This window comes from Aotus nancymaae, unplaced genomic scaffold (assembly GCF_030222135.1).
Source record: "Aotus nancymaae isolate 86718 unplaced genomic scaffold, 86718_ANA_hifiasm-v0.15.2.pri h1tg000006l, whole genome shotgun sequence".
Lineage (NCBI taxonomy): Eukaryota > Metazoa > Chordata > Mammalia > Primates > Aotidae > Aotus > Aotus nancymaae.
This window is the reverse complement of record NW_026988417.1, coordinates 74,458,890-74,483,371: the sequence shown is the minus strand read 5'-3', so window position 1 is coordinate 74,483,371 and position 24,482 is coordinate 74,458,890. Positions and strand designations below refer to the sequence as shown.

The window sequence follows — 24,482 nt, the reverse complement described above, 5'->3', positions numbered from 1 at the left end:
TTAGTTAATTTTTATTATTCTGTAATGTAAAATATATGAATTGGATATATTCACTGGGCACTGAGCGATAGGTCTCAAAAAAATTCAGTAATAGCTGTTAAATGATTCTGCTGTAATGAGTATCAGGAAGAGTTGATTTTTGTTATAGTTTTTCAACAATCAGAAAAATAATATATCCCAAGGTCCTTTGCTAAAGTTGGGAGACTATATAGGCATAATTGGCACTGCTCAAGCATCAGTGTAAACATATAGAATTGGCTTTCTCAGAGAAAAGCTTCCACTTAACCTTGTGAGGGGCCTATGAAAAATCTCTTGGAAAGGGAAACAGTTTACAGGGAGAATGAATATTTAGTTAAATCACCAGAAGAGATCAGTTGTACAAAGTTGCCAGCTGATACACTATCTGGTTTTTATTTAAGAAAACTGGAGCGTCCAAGTAGGATCTGTGCTGTTACTTTTGGAACCCACCAATGTTTGAATATTTTTATTTGAAGAAATAATTGGTGGCTGAGGTCTAGAAATAGTATAATTTTTAAAAAGTGGTCCTCAAGCATTCCAGTGCATGAGAATCATCTAATGGGCTTATTGCAAATGCAGATATCAGGCCCTACTGTGGGACATTCTGGTTCAGCAGGTTTGAAGTGAGGCCCTATAATCTGCCTTCAAAGTAAGTAGCCAGGTGATTTTGATGCCATCTCCATGAAACACCTTTGAAAAATTGAGGAAAGAGCATGGATTTTGATAGTGGACAGAAGTAGACAAATCCTAATTTAGACACTTATTTGTTGGTAGTCTTAGGCAAGTTCCTGCACTTTCTGAGTCTCAGTGTCCTTATCTGTAAAATGAGGATATAATACTCCCATAGGGTCGTTGTAAATATAGAATAAAATTTGCATAGAACGCACATGCAGCATATAGTAGGTATTCAGTAAATGTTAGTTTTCTTCCAAAGTTTTCTACCAGGGTTATGTAAAAAGTAGAGTGATAAAATGAGACTTGGAGAGGAACTGTAAGTCTATTATTAGTACATGACTGTGTAGTTTATTGTCCAAAGTGGGACACTTTTGAGAATTGAAGGGAGGTTCTAATAATACTTCTTGTTTTTAGAGATGGAGTCTCCTTCTATTGCCCAGGCTGGAACTCAGTGGCATAATCATAGCTCACTGCAGGCTTGAACTTGTTGGCTCAAGCAACCCTCCTGCCTCAGCATCCCAAGCATCTGGGACTACTGGAGCACACTACCATGTCCACTTTGCTATTAATTATGCTAAGGCAGCCAGTGTAAGCCCAAGACTCTATAGTCATCTTAATTATCAGGAAGATAAAAGATCATATATTTGCATTGCCTAAGCTCAACCTACTTGATATAGTTTGGATGCTTGCCCCCTCCAAATCTCATGTTGAAATGTGATCCCCAATGTTGGAGGTGGGGCCTGGCAGGAGGGGTTTGGGTCATGGGGGTGGATCTCTCGGGAATGGCATGGTGCCACCTTTGTAGTATAAGTGAGTTTTCATCTTATTAGTTCACATGAGATCTGATTATGTAAAAGAGCCTGGCATCTCTCTTGCTGTGCCTTTGCTTTCTGCCATGTGAGTAAAAGCTTCCTGAGTCCCCACCAGAAGCAGATTCTGGTGCCATGCTTCTTGTACATTCTGCAGAACTCGGAACCAAATAATCTCTGGATAAATTATGTGGCTTCAGATATTCCTTTATAGACAAACAAAATGGACTAATACATTACTCTCCATGATTCTTAAACTGAAAGAAGTGGATGTGATCTTTTCAGTTGACTTTGGAAAAGCTTTTCAACTCTTGGTAAGCTCCTTGCTGTCTGGGCTTGTCCCTAATGCAGTTTTACTGTCTCTGCAATGGCTGGCATTGGTACAATGTACTTAACATAGTAGATTCCTAAGAAAAGATTTTTGAATGACTAAATGGATTATTATAAGCAATTTAGTTTCTGTATCAATCCAATTATTCTCAAATAACAGATATTCTAAATCAATAACTTCCATTTTCTGTTTTGTCTGAAAATTTCCAAAAGTACCAGAATGATGAGGATCATAGCACAGTTCTGTTCAAATTTCTCTATTTTTTTCTATAAAGAATTATATGGAATAAAACCCACTCATCCCATGAATCTCTAAATGCAGGCCAACTGACAGCTTCATATACCAAAGGATGCTATTTTAATAACAGAAGCTGGTTGGTCTTTCTTTTTAACAGGATATCATACTTGCTGTCAATATATACTTTGGTAGTCATGAGAAGGATGACAGAAAATAAAAGTTTTTTTACGTCTTTTAATACCCTTGAATTTGAAAATAATTTAAAATAAAAAGAAAATGAAATATCAAGAAATGTTGATTTAAGGATATTTATTGTAGAAATGTTTGTAGTGCTTAGCATGAATCAAGGTAGTGGCTCCAACTATCCTACTAGTTGTCATATTCTTCACCACCACAGTTTCATTTGAAAAAAATAAAAGGCCAATTTTACTTAAGAATATCCTTAATGAAGCAGTATAGATAATGACCAATTTCATTAAATCTTGACTCTACTCTTGAGTACTTGTGCTTTAATATTCATGTGACAAAATGGGAAGTATGCAAAAAGCATTTTGGCTGCATATCAAAGTGCAGGGGTTGTCTCAAGAAAAAGCACTCTGCAGTTGTTTCAGTTGGAAGTTAAACTATAGTGGAGTAACATTTTACTTGAAAAAAATGACTGACAGACAAAATGACAGCACTGAGTATTCGAAAGATACTTTCTCAAAAGTAAATGAAGTAAATTTGTCACTTCAAGGAAAGCAGTGGACCATATTTCTTGACAATGGTACAATTTGAGCTTTCAAAGGAAAATTAGCAACTTTGAAAAGCAGGCCAGCACAGTGGCTCACTGTAGTCCCAGCAGTTTGGGAGGCTGAGGCAGGCAGATCACTTGAGGTCACAAGTTCCAGACCAGCCTGGCCAACACGGCAAAACCCTATCTCTACTAAAAATACAAAAATTATCTGGGTGTAGTGGCATTCACTTGTAGTTCCAGCTACTAAGGAGGCTGAGGCAGGAGAATCACTGGAACTTAGGAGGCAAAGGTTGCTGTGAGCTGAGATTGTGTCATTGCACTCCAGCCTAGGTGAAGAGCCAGTCGTCTCAAAATATTTTTTGAAAAGCATATATCTGCCCTATAAACTTGACAAAGTCTCTATATTTAATAACTTTCTAGGAAGATTGGTGTTGATATCAATATATATAATATTGTAATATATAGTAAAATATGTCAACATTTGAAATAAATGGTTAATGCATGATGCTACAAAATCATGTATGGGTAAATGATTGATTCAAAGTGTAAGACAGCTCAATAGATTTTAATATAACAAAGTAGGAAAAGTTTATTGAGTAACTTAAAATTCTGAAATGCAACTAACTTTTAAGAAACTAGTGGCCAGGCGCCATGTCTCATGCCTGTAATCCTAGCAGTTTGGGAGGCCAAAGTGGGTGGACCACAAGATCAGGAGTTTGAGACCATCCTGGCCAATATGGTGAAACCCCATCTCTACTAAGAGTACAAAAATTAGTCGGGTGTGGTGGCCCCCACTTGTACCAACTACTCAGGAGGCGGAGGCAAGAGAATCGCTTGAACCAGGGAGGCGGAGGTTGTAGTGCACCAAGATCGTGCCACTGCACTCCAGCCTGGGCAACAGAGTGAGACTCCCTCTCAAAAAAAATAAAAGAAAAGAAACCAAAAAAAAAAAAAAAGAAAGAAGCTACCACCTTGGCTGGGCTCAGTGGTTCATGTCTATTATCCCAGCACTTTGGGAGGCTGAGGCAGGAGGATCACTTGAGTTCAAGACTAGTCTGGTTAACATACTGAGAACCTGCCTCTAAAAAAGTTTTTTAAAAAATTATTCAGGCATGGTAGCATGCACCTGTAATCACAGCTACTTGGGAAGCTTGAGGCAGAAGGATTACTTGAGCCCAGGAGTTCCAGGCTGCAGTGAGCAATGATGACACTATTGCATTCCAGCCTGGGAGACAGAGTGAGATCTGTCTCTAAAAACAAACAAACAAAAAAATTACCACTTTGAATTTCAGTGTAGTTGGAGAAGAACATTTACAATTATCTGAAAAGCCTATTAAAATACTCCTCTGGCAGGGTGCAGTGGCTCACCCCTGTAAAGCCTAGCACTTTGGGAGGCTGAGGCAGGCAGATCACTTGAGGTCAGGAGTTTGAAACCACCCTGACTGACAGGGTGAAACCCTGTCTCTACTGAAAATACAACAATTAGCCGGGTGTGGTGATATGCCTTAATCGAAGCTATTCAGGAGGCTGAGACAGGAGAATCCCTTGAACCCAGGAGGTAGAGGTTGCAGTGAGCCAAGACTGTGCCACTGCACTCCAGCCTGGGTGAGACTACGTCTCAAAAAAAAAAAAAAATACTCCTCTCTTTTCCACTTCCATATCTATGTTAGGCCAGATTTACTGCAACTAAAACATCATCTTGCTACAGATTTAATGCAGAAGCAAATATGAGCGTCCAATTGTGTTCAATTAGGTCAAACATTAAAGAGAGTTACAAATTTTATAAAGTAATGCCATTTTTTCTCCCTAAATCTTTTTATTTTGAAAAATATGTTAATTTTAATTTTCACCAAAAAGTGAAATTCATTTATATGATTTTCACATTTATATGAATATGCAATGGGCTTATAAATTAACTTATAAATATATTTTTTAATATATCAGGATTAATTTCTGATACGTAGACATTGAGACAGATGGGTAGATAGACAGAAAAAGAACTCTTTGAAATCTTTAGTAATTTTCAAGAGTATAAAGTTTTCAGAGACCAAAAATGTTTAAAATTGCTGAGTTGTGGTATATTGATAGTATAGAGTTTTCCAAAGGGGGAATGGTGGAAGGGTGGTGAGGGTTAAAAACATCACCTATTGGGTACAGTGTTTACTATTCAGGTGATGGGTACACTAGAAACCCAAACCTCACCATTATGCATTATATCCACGTAAGAAACCTGCACATGAACCCCCGAATCTACAAAAAAGTGGGGGTGCTATGCAATAGTGAAAGAGTGAAGTAGATTTATATGTATGTATGTGAAATTTATTCCATACTATATTGTTATGTGAATGAAGCAAGTTGCATTATAATATGTATAGTATACTTCCATTTGTATAAAAAGGGGAAAATAAACATGTAGAGAAACATAGTTATATATACATATTATTAATGTGTGTGTTATATAAACATACATATACACATTATTATTATGAATGAGCTGTGTTTACATTTGGAAAAGTGGCCTGGGATTCGGGTACAGGGTAAATAACTTTTCATGGTATATCTTTTTCTATTTTTAATTTTTTTACAATGGATTTATGCTATTAAAATTAATAATTTTTAAAAACAAGAATTATATAAAGAAGTAATAAATTGTCCAATATTTGATTAAAATGCTCAATAGGACAGAATTGGTAATAAACCCTAGAAATATTAACACTGAGTTTCCCAAGTTTGTCTCATTAACTATTGAAACAATGTCTCCTTTTTAGTTCACAGTTTCAAATTTTAAATTCAACCATAGCAAATAAGTACTTTTTGTCCTGCTCCCTATCTTTCTACAAACATTTATTTTTCATTAGTGTTAAGCAATTTTATTGGCAGTGCTTATTTTTGTTAAAATGGAATGGGACAATTTCACAAGCAGGAAGTGTCTTTCCTTCTCACTGGATTCAGTTTATATCGGAAGAGGGAAAGAAAGACAAACAGACCATGAAGGACAGAAAAGATAAGGATTGTGGGGAGGAAAATTACCAAAAGAATAAGGGGAACAAATGAGAATGAGGAAGGAATGGGTGACAGTGGGAGGGGCGTGAGGCCAGAATGTGAAATGGGACAGAGGGAAGAACAATCTGGAAAGAAATCAGGAGAGGAGGAGGTGGAATTAGTGCAGGATCAGAGAGCAACTGGCTAGGGAGGAGTGAAAAGGGGAAAGAAAAACAGAAACTGAAACAAGAAACTGGGCTGAAAACAAAACAAAACAGTTGATTGAAGAAAAGTAGCCCCCTCAGCAAGTGACTGAGGGATTACTAACCTTGGCTCCAAGAAAAATGGGAATAAAAATCCCCATAGAGAAATTCAGTGGGAATTGAGGGGGGCATGACACTTGATAAGAGAGCAAGTATTTTGATTTAGATGAGACTCTTTCCTTTTAGATATAAATTCTGGGTAGTTTCCAGGTGCCAATGATGGGTCTCTCTAACTTTCTGTCCCCATGTTCCATCTAGGAGGCAGAAGGCTAGGGAATGGGATGCTGTGACAGGCAGGTAAAGAGCAAGAAAGGAAAAAGAAGCTCCTGTGATCCCTTATCCTGTGAGGAGAAGAGAGGGTGCTGAAAGGGTCCTTTATCCACTAGCTGTGCAGCTGGACACTGTGTCTGTCCCTCCAGCTGAGCAGTGGCCCAGCCACTTCTGACCCAGACAGTCCCTGACAAACAGTGTTCTACCCACCAGCTTCGTATTGTGGCCAAAGAGCTGTGGGAGGCGGGGGACTCAGCAGAGCAACCTCCAGACTAGAAGATGAGGGAAATGGAAATGTTGAGAGAGAAAGGCAAAGAGGGGACTGACAATCACAAAAGTGACGTTTTTACATGAGAAAAACTTGAGTACCTAAATGGAGGAACAAGGGTAGGAAGAGGAGCCCTCACTCAAAGGAACAAGTCAAAAATACCCCAACTGGATTTTGACCTAAGGGTTTGCCTATGATTCATTTTAAGGAGCGTTATTTATTCTGTGATGATAAAGAAATTGGGGGTTCTGTGTCACCAGTTTGTCAGTGTTATCATCACCCGGATGCTAGATCCCCCAATTTTAGGGCTAAGCTCTGGGAACTGGAACCTGGTTCTCCGGGTTTAGAACTGTGTCTAACCCTGATCTGCTCTTCGCAAGCAGCTGGCTGTGCCATAGAAAGGACACCAGCGAGTTCTACCAGGCAACAAGAGAACTAGCTGCACAGGAACAATGAATGTACTGGTCTGCCAATGTAAGACATGTATTAGTCTACTGTGAATGCTGGGATGAACATCCACAGAAAGCAAGGACGCGACAAGCTAGTCCCATTCTTGTCTTTTGGTACCATTATGACCTGTCTATACAGATTCAGTTGGGCAGAAATATTAACATAATAGCCCTAATATTGGGCTAACACTAAGAAAGAAGCAGATATTCTCAAGTGATGCAAAAAGTAAGCAAAAGGTTTTTTTTAAATTACCATAAAAATGACTCATCCCTAAAACAGCTGGGGATGAGTCATTCAACATAGTTGATTATTTGTCCCTTGAAACACTAGATTAATTTTATCGTAAGCTTTTTATGTGGAATTACATTAAGCAAGGTAATTCATTTTTTAGCTTCTTAAAAAGTATATTCTGGTTATATTTTTGCCTTTCCTTTATTACTCAGTGTTAACTGTTGTTAAAATGAGGTTATTTTTCTCTACGATTATGTATTGATGATCTGGGACCTACTGAAGAATGTAGACTTGTTTGCCCCTATGCACAATCTGTATATTAACCTTCAAGATTTTCTTTTTATAGGTTTCTGTTCCTTTCCTTGTTGCCACACTATCAGTAACTACTCCACCCCTTCTTAACCGCCTTTCAACTGGTTGGATCTAATCTACTAAAGGCTTGGAAGTCAAGTAGCTATGTGTACAAACAATTATGGATAAGGTAACAGGAAATAGGTTCTAAATCAGGATGTGAGCAAAATATCTGAACTTCAGTGTGTCAGATTTGTCAGTCTGTTGGTTTCAGTGTGTGAACCTCGTGGCATTATTTGGATGCCTATAGTTATTTTGTTTTGTTTTATATGCTGATCTATGATGTCATTAACAGATACTTCCAGGTGAATTCAGGAAAAATGGAGTACTTTTAACCTAAATTGAGGAAATCCTAGCCAGTTGTTGAGCTTTATTGAACACAAACTTGACTGTGGAAATAATATTCTGCAGAAAAGGAGGGCAGATTATTTTCTCCAAAATGAAAACACATTTATTACTCTAAAAACTTTAATTCCTGGCTATTTTACTAAGTTTTTAAAATACAAATTTTTTAGATCTCAAAAATTTTACCAAAGATACCCACTATTAATATATGGTCTTTCAGAAACTACCATTTAAATGACTGCTGGTTTTCTTTTAAATGGGAGTAATAAGATGGAATTATAGAGCTCATCATTTTGTATATATGGTATACATTTTGTATACAAGTTTGTAACATCTCTACATATCATAAATATTTTTGCTTTGCAACATAATCTCCATGAACAGCTCAATTATTGCATAGTATATTGAATGGGTGTACTCCAATGTGTATATTTATTGGCCATTGTACATACCAGTGTATTTAGATTTTTCCACTTATTTTACGAATTTATGTATTTGATATTTGAACATAATTGTTTTTTACCAGATTAATTTTGCCTTAATACCTTATTTTCTTTTGTCAGTTTTAACCACGCTGTATAAATTATACAAGATAAATTAATTTTTCGAGAAAGATGTATTTTACAAAGATATGAACTAAAAAGTAGAATTTATTTAGACGGAAACTTTCTTGACAGCAACCTCTGTGAAAACACTAATCAAAGACATCTGAGGTTGTTTTGCTTACTCAGATGTCAAAAAGTGTTTTCTCTCTTGCTCATCTTGCTTATTTTAAACTTGGTCTTCCTTTTCTCATTTAAAATAATGATTTTTAAAAGGCTACTCCTTTTCTGAATTTTCTGTATTCTCCAACCTATAAATAAAATCTTTTGACTCCTTTTGAAGTAGCAGTGATTCAAGCCTTATATTTAAACCAGGTGTATTGTTTTTATATTTATTGATAATATGTTACTTCATAGCATCCAAATGGATAAAGAGAATTTTGGTAACAGAATGTCCATGCTAGAGGCAAACCTACTCACCATTGATCTTCCTTACAGATATCTTGAGACAGAAAATATAGGTTTTATTCCTCTGTTTCTGAAGTACATGGAAACTATAGCAAGGAATTTAAAATCAGATTATATCGCTTATCAAATTTATTAGGATTTACGAGTTGTACCCATCTAGCATGATTTTCAATAAGAGGAGAAACTTCCATGTGGAAACTCAATAATAGATTTAAAATACTGAGTCAGGTATTATACTTCTCTCAAGGTTTTAAGACATCCTTGAAAAAGAGTCTAAATGCAGTAAGTTAACATAACATAACCAGTCTGCTGTGGGACATTTTTACCATGTCAGATCTCCCAGTAACAGGCTTTCTGAACTTGGGCTAGTCTAAAATGAAATTATTTGGTTACATGAGGAGATTGCAGATAAGCACAGGGTGCTACTCCTGGATAGAATCTCAAAGAGAGTCAACATTAGAATGTTGATCTGATAAAGCTAAGGGATAGGAAGAATATTCTTCAGCTATGACACAGACTCCACAACCTATACAGGTTGGAAGGAAAAAATACTTTCTCATTTTCATGATTACAGCTGCTGGTTTCATTTCCTCCTTTGTAGGAACCCCCTGTTTTGACGTACAGGAAGGATGCTTGAAATAGAAGTGAAAGCAGAAACTCCAGGCAATATAGGAAACACCAAGTGAATGTATATGCCTGCAAGGGAACCTAGCTCTTTATCATTCTGAGTAATTTGGAAGGAAAGGTATTTAACAATGTCTGCTTCCTCAAATAATACCTTCCTTAGGTGAATGTACTGCCTAAAAGATATTAAACATCTGAGTCCAAATTTCAAAGTAGAATTTCCCAAGGAATTTTCTTACAATAGAAATAAATATTTCACCAACTATCAGAGGTCAATTGAAATTTTTTGTTATAAATTCCTATCAATTTACTATTAGTAATTAGATTGTTAGGGTCCATCAAGTAGAAAGGTTGTCAAATGAGACTGGAGATATAGATGGCTTGTAAAGAGAACAGATTCTCCAAAGATTTCTTAATGAGTAGCTAGTTCAAGGCAATCCAAAGCACCTCTTCATTTTGCCAAGCATGTTTTTGGTTTAGTTATGGACATGGTGCTCCTGCAAAGACATTGCCCCAAATTCAGCATCTTTCTGCATGGTTGCTTATGCTTCAAGCTGTTTAATAGCCACAGCCTCCTTCAAGGCTGGGCCTAGAGTAGCATTTTAAAATCGTTTTTGATCACAATCCACAAAAGAAATGCACCTAAACCATGATCCAGGACTCCCATATGTGAATGCATGCTTGTACATATATCCATGCCAGTCAGAATGGTGATTATTAAAAAGTCAAGAAACAACAGAGGCTGGCAAGGTTGTGGAGAAATAGGAATTTTCCCATTGGTGGGAATGTAAATTAGTTTACACTGCTGGTGGGAATGTAAATTAGTTCAAACATTGTGGAAGATGATGTGGTGATTCCTCAAAGATCTAGAACCAGAAATACCATTTGACCCAACAATCCCATTATCAGGTATATACCCAAAGAAAAATAAATCATTCTATTATGAAGATACATGCATGTGTATGTTCATTGCAGCACTATTCACAATAGCAAAGACATGGAATCAACAGAAATGCCTATGGATAACCTGGATAAAGAAAATGTGGTACACATACACCATGGAATACTATGCAGCCATAAAAAGGAATGAGACCATGTCCTTTGCAGGGAGGGACATGGATGAAGCTGGAAGCCATTATCCTCAGCAAACTAACACAGGAACAGAAAACCAAACATGGCATGTTCTCATGCTGAACAATGAGAACACATGGACACAGGGAGGAAAACAACACACACTGGGGCCTGTCGGGTAGCAGGGTTGGAGGAGGGAGAGCATTGGGAAAAATAGCGAATGCATGCTGGGCTTAAAACTTAGATGACGGGTTGATATGTGCAGCAGACCACATGTTTATGTAATAAACTGCACATCATGCACATGTACTCCAGAACTAAAAATAAAAATTAAAAAAAAAAAAGTACATCTGGAAAGAGTCTCATGAAATGTTACTCTTACCAGGTAGGATGAGATTTCCTGTTTTAGCATATGTTGCTTTATTGATTAAAATGCTGTGATGACCCACTATGCTGACGATACAATCCACAAATAGGTTTCAGTCTACAGTTTAAAAGACATTGATCTAAATTAATAATAATTATGATAAATATAACAACAGCAAATAATAATAAAATAAAAGGCTTCAACCAACAGAACCCTGGATCTTCTTTAGAAAAATTACTTGTTTACGAGTGACCTTAAGTAGGAGATATAGAGGGACTATTTTATAGTGTATAAGGATTTTCTGAAAATTAATAAAATTGTGACAACCACTTTGGAGACTCTGTCTAATTCCACCTGTGTTCCTGATTTATCTAAATACTGTTGCATTGGATATTTGAAAGATCTGCTTCTATATATGCTCGGATCTTAACTGGACTTGAGAGTTAAAAGAGAATTTAAATGTCTAACACACTATAATTTTCTGAGCTGCTAGGAAAGAAAAAAAATGCTGCTAATTATTATTATAAAATCCCATGAATTCTGTGACATTTAATAGGCATGTTAAAATATGAAAAATACATACTTTCTTTAAAAGTATTGCTTTTAAAATGAACACTGAACTAAGTCTCACTGGGGGGCTCATCTCAGGCTTTCTGGGTCCTATGTTCTTCCCTTGATAAGACAAATGGGAGTTTTCTTAACTGTGGGAAAAATTAGGATTGTATTTTTATTAATTTTATGGAATTTTTTAGAATTTTAAATTTGAAAGCCATCCTTAGTGACAATCTGGAACCTACCTCCTCATGTTTCAGTTGAAGAATCTGATACCCAGAGAGCTAATGTGACTTGCCCCAGATAACATAACAAAGTAATGACAAAAATAAGTTTAAAAGATAAAAGAAAAAATAAATCTAGTTGTCAGATTGGAAAGGAGAAGTGGTAACCCAGGGAAAATCAGGGATAGAACCTAAAGCCTCTGGTCTATTTGTTATATCTGGTCCAGCTTTTTATATGGAATTGGTCATATTAAAAACAAGATCTTTTTTTTAAAAAAAGAAACTTCCACCCTTTTAATTTAGTATTTCCATTCTGTGAAGAGATATAAATTATTGCTGGAAAGTCTTTCTCAAACATTATTTTAATCATGATACTAATATTTTTTCCTTCCTAAGACTCAGGAGCTGCTTTGGTTTCAAACCAATTATTTACTTTCTGTCAGGTGATCAGGATCTTCCACTATCGTCTTAATTTGTTTATTTATGGTTTATACCCTACACACTTTTTATAAGAATTAGCTGGATCAGCCTTTCCACCTATTTAACTTAATCCAGTCACACTATCCTATCTACCGTTTCAGTGAATCCACCTGCCATCACCCACAAGCGGTGTGAGACTTCCCAGTCATGTGACTTTACAAATGCTCCTCATTGTTAACCTCTGTCCATATTTTCCTGTAAATCCAGCATGTGTCTCCTTTGGAAAACAGTCTTTAATTAACATTGTTTTGTGATCCATACATATTTAAAATATAGTCTACATTCCTTTCATTTTTACTCAACAATTGACTTGAAAAATGCTTTCTAACTGGTCTCAGCTTTTATGTATTATGTTCCCTTAAGGGTACCACTTTTGCACTGCCCTGACTTCAAGGATGATGCTCAGTCTAAAATGTTTCCTGACTTATGTGGTCCCTGTCCTCAAGGAGCTAACAACTTAGTAGGCAGGAATATTCATACACACACACACACTCCCCACTGAGTTACAGGAAGGAACACATGCACAAAACAGCAAAAGGACTTATTCATAAATGGTTGGTTCATCACCTTGTGAATAGCAGAAGGTACAGAATATTTGGCTAATGAGAGACTCTGACCTCACCTCCCAACACTCACTATCTGCATCTTAACACTCATCCCATACTTAATTATCTCCAGTTCCTCAAGGATGCTTTGTCACACATTTGTTCCTTCATTCATAAGCTTATTAGCCTAGAGCAACCCTCACACCCTTGTTCACCTGGACCACACATGTCCTTTACAAAATCTCTCAAGAAACTTTCTTTCCCACCACCACTCTGCCCCTACTCCCCTTCACCATGCAGCCATGAAATTTGAGCACCTGTGGCCCGTCACAGCACTTGTCACTGTTTCCTAATTGCTGACATTTCCCTTCTCAGCCAGCCTGAGAGGTACTTGTGGTAAGGTGCCAAGGATCCTTGGCACCTAGAATGGTGCTGGCAACTATAATCTGTGGTCAATTCCCATTGTCCCCCCACCCCCCAAAAAAGCAGAAAGAAAATAAATTTGATCAAAATGCCAAATCTACTCCTAAAGGAAATGACACTGTGAGGTTAGTGAGCAAACAGAACCGCAGTTGCACATCCTAGATATTAGAAGTTATTCTTAGAGTCAGGTTGCTCTTCAGAGTTCATTTTTGATGGAGAATAAGTCATATAAGCTTGTTAGCCATATTTTAGAAAAAATTCCATCTTCTGAAAGGTTAGAGCCAGCTGGATTTCTGTTTCAAAGACTCATCAGGTAGCCTTAGAAATGCTCTCTCTCTCTTCAATGCTGCAGTAGTTTTATCACTGTCATCATATTTTCCAGGTTGGGTAACTCCTAATATATTGCTGAGCTCATTTTCTGTTGTTTCTTTACCTTTTAAAACTAGTTATATGCATATTAACTTTAATAAAGTTCTATTAATTCATTTCAATTCACTTTATCCTCTTCTATTGCATATACCCCATTGACAATGTTTTCAGAGCCAGGTAAGGTTCTTCTTAAGGAAGGAGAAGGCAGTTGAAATTTATTTTCGTGTACTCAATGAAAAACCTAAATATCAGTTGATTTGCATTCTGGGATTCATAATCTAGAGGTTTCCCTGTGTCTTGAACCACACAAAAAGTACATCTCTGGACAGATCTTTGGTGGGACCCAAATATGAATCATATTAGAGTATCTAACTGTCCTGCTTTACTAGAGGTCAGGAAGTTTAACCTAGTAGAAACTAAATGGACTCTTGAGTCATATAAATATCTGCAGAATGCCACATGCATTGTAAGGATAATGCAAAGCGCATCTGAGTCACACAAAGCTTGATGTATCCTCTTCTGCAGCTTGCCACTTGGGCAGTGTCATATATATTTAATGTAAGTTACATATTAAGTGCCTTAAAACGTTGGTTATTGCTAATGTTCTAGGCTATTTTATAAAATTGCTACAATATTACATAATTTTTCATTAGCATCTCACATTATTTAAAGACTTAAATTTAAAAAGCAGTCAATAGCCTATTGGGCTTCAACACCAGCACTGATACTGTAGATTTGGGATTTCTTTTGTCACTTATTTCATTTTGTTTTGATTTTCATTCAGGAGTGACTGCTGGCTTACTCTGTGCCAGACACTGGTATCGTTACGAGGTTGCATCACACATGGATCTAGAATACTATTATTGATATTCAACAGAGTTCCTTGTATGTGGAGTCCTTTGTAAAGCTCTCTAGTAGCTTCTTTTGGCTGAATTAATTACTTTTGAAAACTTTATTGATCTAGGAAAAACCTGAGTGGGGGATTTGACTTTATTAAATGACTCATAAATCCAAGAAGCAGCTTCCAAATTATTTTGTCCATGATATGTAGGAAGAGAGCGCTTATAAATTCAACAGGACACAAGAGGGATTTATTCCAAAAAATATAACCTTGCCTACTTAGGCTGTGAGAGGTTACCTCAAGATTCTGCTTAAACATTCAAAGTTGTGGAGGCAGATTCTGTAAGCAGGATGTCTATTTAAAAGAGCATAACATTTTGGAAAGTTCTTTATAATTTAAGGGTAAAGATAGATTACTAAATAAATAAAATCTAGATATATAAATATTAAAATAAGAGGGATTGCTGGGATTGCAGGTAGATTTTTTTATTTATAATTCCTTCTAACTTTAATGAGAAAAGTCACATAAAAAAGAAATCAAATGCAGTTCAAAATTTATCAGAATGAAGTTCACAGATCTTTATATCAGTTCCTATCACCTGATATCAACTCATCTTAGCTACTGATATAACTGTGAAATGAGAATTGGATTATATTTAAAGGATCTGAGCTGAAGTGCCCCTAGAAATTGCAGTGTTTGCAGCAATACTCATATATACCTGGGAGAACAAGATAGATGTCTATGACATTTTTTTCCTATTCATGTGGATAAGAGCATCTTCCATAGAATATTTTCAAAGGTACTTTAGCCTGGATCACTGAGACCCACATGCATCCTTTAATATTTCAGTTAAAACAGTGGTTAGAAACTGTGTTGCTTATTCATTAAAAAAAATAATTAAAGAAGTGTCTGCTTCTTATTGCAAGGAAGTGGCACAGAAGCCTCTTACTAAATAACTGACTTATCTCAAAGGATTAAGAAGAACTGGACAAAGAATTTCACAAAAACAAATATGCAAGCAAACAAACATATTTACAAAAATTGAGATACATCATATGAAGCAGAAACTTTAAAAAATGAGTAAGCTTGTCTTGCCTTCCAAAGTTAAAATGTTAGAATTAGAATTCAGAAAGCAAACAATAGAAAGACTTGCTGAATAATTCTTACCACCAAAGAACAAAGCATGCCAAATGTCAGCTCGCAGAATCACACAGAACTCAACTTTCTAAACCAGGAAAGATGATGGAAACCATATAATAAAAAATGCTTTAAAGTCTCTTTCCCAAAATGAAGCCAAGTAATCTTAAAGGCAATCTTGAAGGTCTGTTGGCTAGAAGTCATTCAACATTGAACTTTCAGTTAGACTTCAGTTAAACAAAAACTCCAAGTGAAGAAAGAAAACCCAGAGTCAACTACCTTGAGAGACTGGAATAATTCCACACCTACTGATGGCTGAGCCTCACCCTTTGTTGAGTAAAAGTTTGTGTTGATTATGGGAAGGGGATCTGCTGGGTATTCCAGGGAAATGTATGCTTGTTCATTTTTGTATAGTTATTCCTTTGAGGCATGAGTCCTTCATGATAGAGGAAGTAGAGTGTAGGTTTATTATAGGTTTTAGGTGTATTTTTGAAATTGTGTTTGGTGCATTTAATGCAACTGGTAATTGCAAAATCCACCTCACCTGTGTAAGTGAAAAATACAGACTGTTACCCTGTTGGCCCTATGAAATTCTGCACTTGATATTTAGTATATACTCTACATTCATTAGTTGCTTCTCACAAGATGTTCTGCCTTAGCACTCAGTTGCATTCTTTTCCTTTTCTTTCCTGTTCATTATGCTTTAATTCTGAGGACCATATGAAGGTAGAATATGCTATCTTTTAAAAATTACAAAAATTTGTATAGGCAAACCATTTCTTAAAGTTTATGAACAAATGTTAGATTGTTATTTTTCATATCATTTATAATCTTGTCACAATCCACTTAATGAAGTTTGGTTAGATTTCAGTGAAAATTATCTTCAGAGTAGTTACCCTCACCCCCCACCTCAGGAAGGGTATAACTTTACTACAATAAGTAAGTATGGTGCAGATTTCATGCAAATGAGGTGTGCCAGAGTGTACTAATTTAAATGTATTTAAGCAAACAACAACAATAAAGAATGCACAAAGTCACTGTCACTTAGATCACTGGAGCTTCTAGGACCAGTTTCTTTTACTGATTTAAAAACAGAAAAATCCTATAATATTCAAACGAAGAACTCCTCACTCAAATAAAGTTTTGTGATTAGTCTCTACCTCTACCTGCCACTCTAAACACTGCTTATTGTGAATGGCAAATTATGTTTTGTGAATTACTGATCTTAGTTATTAATCCTTATTTACCCAGAAATCCCATAGATAAATAGACCCCACCAACAGATAGTTTAAGCAGTGACAGGTGATAATATTTCTAGTCTTCTCTTTAAAGACTTTTCAGGGTGGGACACAAAAGGAAACTCTCCAAATGGTTAAATACACATTTAGTTGAATGAAGGGTGATTTCTACAATTATAGCAACATCATCCCAACAGAGAGAGAGTCGAGTGAAACTGTATATTGGAATTGTTACATATTATATAACTTTGCCATTCATTTGTTACAGTAGTAATAGGGTTTGGTTCTGTGTCCCCACCCAAATCTCATGTTGAATTGTAATTCCCAGTGTTGGGGGAGGCACCTGGTGGGAGGTGATTGGATCCCAGGGACAGATTTCCCCATGCTGTTCTCATGCTAGTGAGTCAGTTCTCACACTAGTGAGTCAGTTCTCACGAGATCTGCAGGTTTAAAAGTGTGTGGCACTTCTCCCCACCCCCACAACTTCTCTCCTTTTCCAGCCCTCTCTCCTGCTCTGCCATGGTAAGATGAGCTTGCTTCCCCTTCACCTTCCACCATGATTGTAATTTTCCTGAGGCCTCCCAGTTATACTTTCTGTTAATTAAGACTGTGGCACTGTGAGTCAATCTTTATAAATTACCCAGTCGCAGGTAGTTCTTTATAGCAGTGTGAGAATGGACTAATACAAGAAAGCAGAGTAGAAACTAGATTGTGAGACTTCATGTAGGTATCCTGTCAGTCAGTATTTATAATACCAGTAACTTTAATTATAATGAAAGGTGTGATTTTTCTCCACATATCTTTTATTTTTGAAATTTTATTAGCAGAATTTTTATTGGTGCAGTCTTTCCCAGATATTTTTAAGCCAAGTAGTATTCCATTTTTTCCCCACAAATATGATAATTTGATCACTATAAAATCTAGCCCTTATTGAAAAATGTTACTATATATTATCAATGTTGCTAAATATCTAGCTGTGTGATTTTCATTTTAAGGATAGATTCTTAATTGTTTGTCAAATAAATATTTAATGAGCATCTGTTATTTGCCAGCTAGTGGGAATTCTGATCTCAAGGCATTTCAAATCTAGTAGGGGAAACAAATAAGAGACAATTAAAAAAATCAATAAGATAAAGGTGAACTTGAAGCATAAAGATAATATTCTATAATAAACTTAGCAATTTATTGGCTTACTTTTCTGAAATGTATAAGATTACACTAGCCTCAGGACCAGCTATATCTGGGGGCTCAAACAATATTATCAGGACCAGAATGTCTTTCTCTTTCCAGCTTTTGACTTTGCTTTCTTTGTGATGGTGTTATTCTTAGGCAGCAGATTGGTTCCAACAGCTCTGAGCTTACTCTCACCAAAACAGAAACCCCAACTCATTAGTTCCTGAAGAAGTCTCAGGGCTGGCTCTAATGAACCCTTCTTGGCTCATGTGACCACTTCTGGTACACACACTGTGGTTCCTGTGATACACCATTGTCATTGGCTGTCTGGTAATATGAACTGAGTTAGGGATGGATAAGTCTACAAGGAAAAACCAGGGTGCTACTAGCAGAAGAAACAACAGATGTTTTACCATACATGATCACTAATTATATGAAACATGAATTCCCACAAACATTAGATTCATTTACTTTTTTGTTTGTATCAATTTCTACTTTATACTAAGTGTGTCTATTCTATACGTGAATATTGTCTGTAAGGAGAGGTCTATACCAGGTTTTCCAAGAGAGAGACACAGAATCACTTACTGAAACTGATGTCCACCAAAGAGTTAAACAGTATTCCAGTGTACCACTGAAGAGCCCAAGGCATGAACAGACAAGGCTGGAAAAAGGCGACTGAAATGAAAAGTAAGATTGAATAAAGAAAAGCAATGTAAAAAGTAAAGCAACATGATACAATCAGTAAACCATATTCCCAAATCCTTTAATTCATTGATATTTAGGAGCTGTCTATATGGATGTAGAGATTTGTCCCACCAGTTCAGAAAAATAATATAGATCAAATGAGCTACAATGACTTCTAAGTAATTTAAAACTTATTAGCTATAAGAAATATTTTTAATTCTTTAATTTTTATCTCAGAAAACTGAATAAAAGCAAGAAACAAATTAAAAACCTTAAAATGATCCTTTCTATTTGTAGAAAGATATTTGTTCGATTTTCCAAAATGTTAATTTAATGCTTTAACATAGCAGATCAATTACATAAGCAGGAAATAATTTATCAATAAATAATAACTGTGTTTTTCCACAAGACCAAAATGTTCTGATGACTTCTCAGTAAATGAGTTTACTTTATAAAATCTCTATTTTCATAACCCAAAGGTCATCACTAGTCATTTCTACCATAATTATTCCATAAATAAACTTAAAAAAATAAGTACATTCAGGAAATACTATACTAGAAATTCAGGCCTAGAATAGTCATGTATGAAAAAATTAAGCCTAAGTACTTATCATTTTTTATATGTTCATAAATCTTTCCAATTTAGAGACTGCCCTATGATTCTAGTAAAAATGGTAAAAATTATAGCAAAAATTAGTTTCTTCCTATACTTTAGAGCACTTTATGTGTCTGTTATAGCATTTATCATGTTTCATTTTTATAAAATGTATTATGCCCACATTTTGTGGAAAAGGATTTATGGTGGGTATCATTTTCCTGTTTACATGTCTGCCTTTATATCTAGACTGTGAGATCTTTAAGGACAGGAAGTAAATATTATTTTTTTTATCTTTACACACTGTATTTAGCACTTACAAAAGTACTAAATAAATGCTGAGTAAAATAATGAAGAGATGAATTAATAGACTCTTCCATTTAAATGACTTCTTGAACTCCTCTATCTTCTTTGTTAGTTTCACATTTTAAGTGTCTCAAAGGTCAGTTCTCCTTAAGTAAACCAGCTCTAGTTGCTGTACCTGCTTACAAAATGAGATTATGATTTATGCAGAGTTGGGAATGACAACCTGGGCCTGGGTCAGATTCACTTCTTAAGTGTAGACATGGCTGGCAAAGTCTGGTTAACTCACAGGACAGACCCACAAGTTGTCTTTGTATTGTGTGAGGAAGAGATTCTTGGTGAAAATACACTAAAGATAATTATTGCTGACATTATAGACATATATAGTGTGTGTTTGGTAAATTCTTGGTCTGCTGCAAAGGTTTTCAGGGAGGAAGGGGACTGGAAGAGAATTAATTCTAAGGGAAAATAGCCAAGTGTGACAGGTCAGTGAATGCACCAATGGCACATTCTTTCTTTCTTTGGAAGGAAAGGGGGCTCTCTGCACTAGTGGCTGCCACTTGGATTGTCTTCTCTGCCAGCCCATTAGACCAGCAAGGCAGGAAGATGATAAGCCAAAGCTGAAAGAACTCTCTTAATAAACTTTCTAACACTTGGGAGGCATAGACTAGAGTGCTTTGGGATCCCTCAAACAGAGTATAACACAAAGTAGGCTCAGCCATTTTCCCTCTGCTCTTTCCTCACCAGCACTTCATCAACTGCCTAGTCTAAAGGAAGAAATTTAATCTACCATCTTCATGTTTTTACAGAGGAGGAAACTTCTTCCCCTCAAGGCTGTGGCTTTGAAAGAAAGCTTCTAGCTTCTCTGCCAACCCCATCCCTGCTTCCCTACAAAGGAGAAGGGTAGCTCCTTGGACTGGTGACAGCCTCCTATTAGGAAGAATGTCCCTATGTTAAAAGTGACTGCTCCTGTACAAGTCTCTTGCTCTTTATGACTTTTGTGCTAGCAGTGGCGCTCACGTTCTGCAGCCCTCTGCTTCCATGGGATAAAGCACAGTGAGAGAGAGTCAACCTTTTACTCTTTCCTCTTTATACTCTGGCCAGCCAGTAATGGGGTCAAATGGGACAGGACTGTGATGTTCCCTGCACCTGGCTTGATGGCGAGTTTGCTCTGAAGATCTATTTCTTCCTTACCCTCCCAGTCCACCCAGGCTCCAGATGACTCCAGGGCCTGAATGTGAGTGGGGATGCAATGACACACTTTGGCTTTGGATCCAAATTGCATTGTCCAATCCAAGTTACTGTGGTTCTCAGGGCCTCTTGGGCACTTGCCCAGATTGCTAATAAATCTGGTTTACTAATAAACCCACAAGTGATCATAAACTATCTTTCAGTTCCTAGAATCTGTACCTTATCCATTGTAACCAGGGAGTCAGGGTGGATCATAATCTCATTTCCTATACAACCCAGATACTGCTCGTACACTGTTGAGGCCCAGGAAATCAGTGTGCCTAACAGGGTGAGGCAGAGGAGTGTCGTGCACCCTGGAAAAGCCAGCACAGTGGTGTGATATAGTATTAGTGAAGCACACTAGCCAGAGCTGGGCCTTGTAGAGCAGCAGGAGAGGCTGTGGTGCTTTGCTGAGCATTGTCAGAAGAGCCGCAATACCCAGCAGGCATCTACTCATAATTCCATACGAGAGCACGAGATAGTGTCTCGGGACTCCCAGAAATGTTTGACACTGGGGAAGCTTCACATGGCTATTGAGAAACTGCCTCATGTAGGTGAAGCCAGTGAAAATTAGATTATTAAGTGATCTCATTCATATGCTTAAGCTTATGGCCCTTGGGAAAATTATAGTTACCCTCATTTTACTTTCAATCTGAGCATGTGTTCATCAGCACTTTGTCCAAAATGGATGATTATATTAGGGATATCAACTGATTAATCCACTTGAAATGCCGACATTTTGCATGTTGCTGTTTAAATGAGTATCAGTTAAAATAAACAAGCTACTGTTGTCATGAGGTATTAATGTGCTAGTTCAAGCATTTAAAATATTTTTTGTTAATTTCTGTGAGCTCTGAGTTTGGAATATGGTGAAGAGTAAGCCTGCAGCTAGAAATGAAGATTACTCCTGAAATTATTTTTCAAAGCCGATGTCATTATCTTAAGCTGATTCTCTGTATCCCCCAAAAATTCTCTTTCTTGCCACCTCAAAATCACCTTGAAGATCAAGCTGTTTGGTCTCAAAGAGAATTTATTTCAGCTAAGTTGTTATTTCAAAAGGTAATGCAAAATCTGTGTACAGTTTACATTTGAAGTCTGTTCCAACAAATAGATGCTACTTAATACATTTTTTTATATTTGATTTTTGACTCAGCACCTAAATATAATATATGCTTATATAAACATACCTATACAAATTTTTATTTTGCTATAAAATATAGCTTTTCATTTATAAATATTATCGTTATAATTATAGACATTTCCCAAATTTTATGATTCATTTCAATTTTTCTGTCATAAACCAGTTATTCTCTTACAGGTGGTAGTAATATTTGTTGCCTATTTTCAATGAAATAAAATATAATGTAATCCTGAAACTATGGAAATACTTTTATATGCATTAGAATATTCATATGTTTTCTATTCTTTTGCCTCTCAAGAATCAGAATTAGAACCAGGCACAGTGGTTTATGCCTGTAATCTCAGCACTTTGGGAGAATTGCTTGATCCCAGAAGCTCCAGACCAGCTGCCTGGGAAGCATAGTGAGATCCCATTCTAAAAAAAATTTTTTTTTAATTAGCCAGGTGTGCTGGTGCATGCCTGTAGTCCTAGTTACTTGGGAGGCTGAAGTGGGAGGATTGCTTTAGCCTAGGAGGTCGAGGCTGCAGTGAGCCTTGATCATGTTACTGCACTCCAGCCTGGGTGATGGACTGAGACCCTTTCTCAAACAAATAAGATTTAATCCCTTACTCTCCGTAGCCTGGGTCAGTATTAGAGCTTGGGGTTTTTCAAATGGAAAATTCACATCTAAATTGAATTTGATCAGCATTCATATCAACAATCTATTCCATATATTTAAGGAAGTCATTTCAAAATGACATATGTTCTCAATATTTTTTATCAATTGGACAGTCCTTAGGGTGTTTTTCTAGCTGTATTGACAAATTGACAAATAAAAAGATATTTTTTCTGTAATTCTGCCCAGTAGCTTTTCCTAAAAGGTAATGATGATGCTTTGACCATAGTAAGGTAATTTGGCATGATGAGGTTAGAGAGTAGACTTTGAAGAAAAGGAGATGTGGCTGTACATCTCAGCTCCACTACTTACTGACTGTGTCATCTTGAATAAGTCACTGCAGCCTTCTGAACCTCGATTTCTGCATATGTGAAATAGGAATTGTGTATGTGTGCTGGGCAGATTAAATGAGACAAGGTTTATTGATTACCTGTAACATGTTGGGCACTAAAATAATGATGGTTTAATATCTAATAACATATTTCTCTCTGGAAGTCCAGCTATTTATGGGTTTTATTTATTTTTTAATAATTGTAAAGTTATAGAACTTTGAAGCTAGAAGTTACCTTAGAGATCAATTAATTAAGTGGTATTTCACATATGGGGAAACCAAGGCACCACAAAGTTAAATGGTGTAGAGTCTTTGCCTATATGCTTTGTATAATAAATTAGAGGTGGAATCTTACTTGTTTATTTCCATCTTCAAATGGCAGGAAAAACCAGCCTTCAGAGCAGTAGTAACAGGTATGAGGCAAATCCCAATGACAGTGTTCATATCTAAAGTAAGGTAAATCCAACCTATTCAAAAGGAGGGAGATGTTATTTTACTTTACTATTAGAATGCATCTGAATGCTTTGGAGAATCCTGAAAAATATGAGCTGTATGCATATAATCAGTTGTCTAATATCTGAGGAAGTAGGCATTCATTGTGATTGATGACTTCTATATCTTAAAGATATTTTAGATATACTTAAGGTATTTTTATCTGAGTCTATTATAGGGATTTAAATTTGATTCTGAGAAGTAAAAATTGCTGGGCCCTAATCCCATTAACTTCCATGTATGGAGGGCTTCATTTCCATCTGCAGAACAAAAGGATTGGCTTAGAGGAGTATTTCCCACATTGCAGTCTTTACATTACCACAGTCCTAATTTTTATTGTATACACACCTCTAATGTTATTTGCTTTCTAAAATGGCCTCACTTTTTGAACTTAACCTCATTCTAAATGATAATATCTAGAAAGTGACACATAGACTGTACTGATTATATCTTTTCTCATATAAATTTGTGACCGTTATAATAAAATATATGCCTATACCACCTGAAATTATCTCATCTACCACGCTTTCTTACAGCCATAGCATGATTTCACTCTTATTCCTGCTCATTCCTAAGGTTGTGTAGAATAAAGTGAGATCCGCAATGACAAAGCCCTTTCTATTTTCAAGCTTTTAGTCTCTGGAATAAAAAGAGCCACCATCCTAGATCCATGTGCTTTTTTTGGGTGAAAAGGGTGAAATTCTTGTGCTTTTCAATAGACACTAGAGAATATAAAGGCAAAGAATAATTTCCTGTTTGAAATATTGGCTTAAATGATTGAACCACCACCACTAGGAAAGATTGTTATTTTCAGGTTACTTCCAATAACATCAAATTAAGTCCAAATCCTTATCATCAATTTGAACTTACCCAAGGAAGCTTCACATAAAAACTAACATTCTTAAAAGCCTTGGAAATGTTAACGGCCCCCAAAACAACATGCCTTCTAAAAATAACGTATTTGAATAGGAACAAGTGGAAGAAAGTACATAAAAATTAGCCCCTGTTAATGAAGAAGATGTTTTGGA

General features: G+C 36.3%; 1 protein-coding gene and 1 pseudogene across 4 annotated transcripts in view; one reads left to right on the top strand and one right to left on the bottom strand.

Annotated features, from left to right (window-relative positions):
• Window positions 1–24,482, top strand: part of RASGEF1B (RasGEF domain family member 1B) — a 605,535-nt gene that overhangs the window by 468,039 nt on the left and 113,014 nt on the right. The gene's annotated exons all lie outside the window — the stretch shown is intronic.
• The window catches only part of LOC110568023 (zinc finger and SCAN domain-containing protein 5A-like), a 40,870-nt pseudogene that overhangs the window by 3,591 nt on the left and 12,797 nt on the right, over window positions 1–24,482 (bottom strand).